Source organism: Puntigrus tetrazona, chromosome 13 (assembly GCF_018831695.1).
Source record: "Puntigrus tetrazona isolate hp1 chromosome 13, ASM1883169v1, whole genome shotgun sequence".
Taxonomy (NCBI): domain Eukaryota; kingdom Metazoa; phylum Chordata; class Actinopteri; order Cypriniformes; family Cyprinidae; genus Puntigrus; species Puntigrus tetrazona.
The window spans coordinates 21097621-21100120 of NC_056711.1; the positions used below are offsets into that span (position 1 = coordinate 21097621).

General features: G+C 34.4%; 1 protein-coding gene across 1 annotated transcript in view; it reads left to right on the top strand.

Annotated features, from left to right (window-relative positions):
* Window positions 1-2500, top strand: part of LOC122356250 (adhesion G protein-coupled receptor A3) — a 75301-nt gene that overhangs the window by 54720 nt on the left and 18081 nt on the right.

A 2500-nucleotide genomic window follows, 5' to 3' on the forward strand; every position in this document is an offset into this window, starting at 1 on the left:
TATATATATAAAACACAAATGTTGTTCCTGACAAGATTGTTATACAGGATGACGTTTTAGTGGCTAAATTTAATAAATCAGGAGAAAATGTGTCATATTTATTTTTGGCTCAAAAAACAAAAATAAAAACTGCAATTAATTTAGAAAATATTTTAGTATTTTTTTTACAGCAACAATTTAAAGCAGTTGTTGTTTTTATGGTTTAAATTTATTTATTTACATAAAATGCGTTGTTGTTGGTTTTTTGTATATAAATGCTTTTTATTTGTTAGTTTTTTTCATAAACTGCACTATTCAGTTTTTATTCGAATGCCTTTATGTATATATGTACAGTATATACGTTTAATGATCTGTTTATTCGTTAGTGCACTATCCAGTGTTTATTCAACCAGTATACGAATACATTTATTTATTTGTTTGTTGTGCATCGCAATAATGAGAATTTGCATAAAAGTTGCATAAAAGTTTGTGGCTGATATTCATTGCATTTGTCATATATATTGTACGGGCTCCTTCTGATTGGCTGATGGGGTCGAACCCGAGCCGCTGCTCCTCTCAGGGCCGTTGATTGTTACCCACGATGCATCTGGGCATGAAAGCGTGGGCAGGTGATCATCAAGGTGGGATCTGTCGGGGGTTAATGGCCTGGAGCTCGTGTAAATGATTAAAGTTAATCAGCGCTCTGCCTGGAGACGTTTAGATCCGTCGGAGACGTGCAAACAGACGCTCACAGTAATGAACCTCGCAAGAACGACACCGGTTTAATTATTCTTTTTATTTATTCAGCATAAGCTTCAGAGTTCAACCAGTGGATGAGATTTATTCAGTCAGTATTTAAATGCGTTTCGTCTTGCAATCTCACGAAAATGTCACGCTTTTTATTTTGTTTTTGCTTTATTTTTTTTATTTTGTGTGTGTGTGTGTGTGTGTGTGTGTGTGTGTGTGTGTGTGTGTGTGTGTGTGTGTGTGTGTGTGTGTGTGTGTGTGTGTTGTGTGTGTGTGTGTGTGTGTGTGTGTGTGTGTTGTGTTTGTGTGTGTGTGAAGATATACAGCCGTCATGCTGCTCTGTCTGTTAATTTAATCCTATTTATTTAATTACGTATGTATTTATTTATTTTATATGAGCAATATAAATATTGAAATATATGAATTATTATTTTTATGTTAGACCCTGAAGAGCGATGTTTTCAAAGCACTGATCAGGACTGAAGCAGCTGTCATGGCTGTATTTATCAGGAGGTTATTCACAGTGTTTTCAGTCAGACTGAATCTAATTTGATTTATTTCAGCTGAAGCGGATCATATTTTTCTTCTGGTGTAGATGACGGTGTCTGGCAGCGACCGACCGATCGATCCGATTATAGAGGATTATTAGGCTGCTATTGAGCGGGTTCCTGCGGTTAGTTTATGTTTTAATAATGCTCCTAGTAATATTTGGGAGGGAGTGTGTTCTTTACAGCATTGCTGGAATATAACAGTTTACATGAAGCCTACAAAAAGTAGTTTTAATGCATTAATTATGCCTCATGGTGCACCTTAAAATGCATTATATAATCTAAGATTAAATTTATTACTATTAATATTATTATTATTACTGTATACTGTAACACATAAATGTATAATGCGTTAAAACAAGAATTATTGCTGTCGAGTGAATAATTTGTTTACATAATATATGTGCACTATGCATATTTATGTATATATAAATACACACAGATGCATGCATTTCAGAAAAATGCATGCTTATATATTAAATATATTTATATTTGTTTATAATGTAATTTATGTTCATGTAAATATAGACATATATATATATATATAATTATGCAAACAATAACTTTTATTTTGCATGCAATTAATAGCAGTTATGAAATGGTATTAATGCATTATATAGAAAGTATTATATTAACTGATTTATTAGATACATATATTAAATAATTTATTCAAGCACACACCACTTGCAGTCATCTGCATCTTCATTTCAGGGAATGGAATAAAACTTAATTTCAGTCCTTATATTAAATGTCTATGATATGAGCAGCAGAGCGTCCGTCATGCAGGGATATTGAGTTGTGACTGAAATGAACTTCTGATGATATTTCCTGTTTCTCATGAAATGTTTCTCTGAAAGCTTGGGTTCTTGAGGTTAATAATCTTTTCTCAGTTACTTTAGAGAGAGGCTTTTTCCAAGTTCTCATAGCAGCATGTTTCATAACAAGATCAAGCCTGCAAATGTGTGTGTGTCCATCTGTCTCTCTCTGTGTGTGTGTGTGTGTATGTGTGTGTGTGTTTGTCTGTCTGTCTGTCTTTGTGTATGTGTGTATGTGTGTGTGTGTGTGTGTGTGTGTGTGTGTGTGTGTGTGTGTGTGCTCGTCTGTCTGTGTGTGTGTGTGTGTGTGTGTGTGCATTTGTGTGCTTGTCTGTGTGTTAATCTCCTTGTGTGTGTGTATGTGTGTCTGTCTGTCTGTGTGTGTGTGTGTGTGTGTGTGTGTGTGTGTGT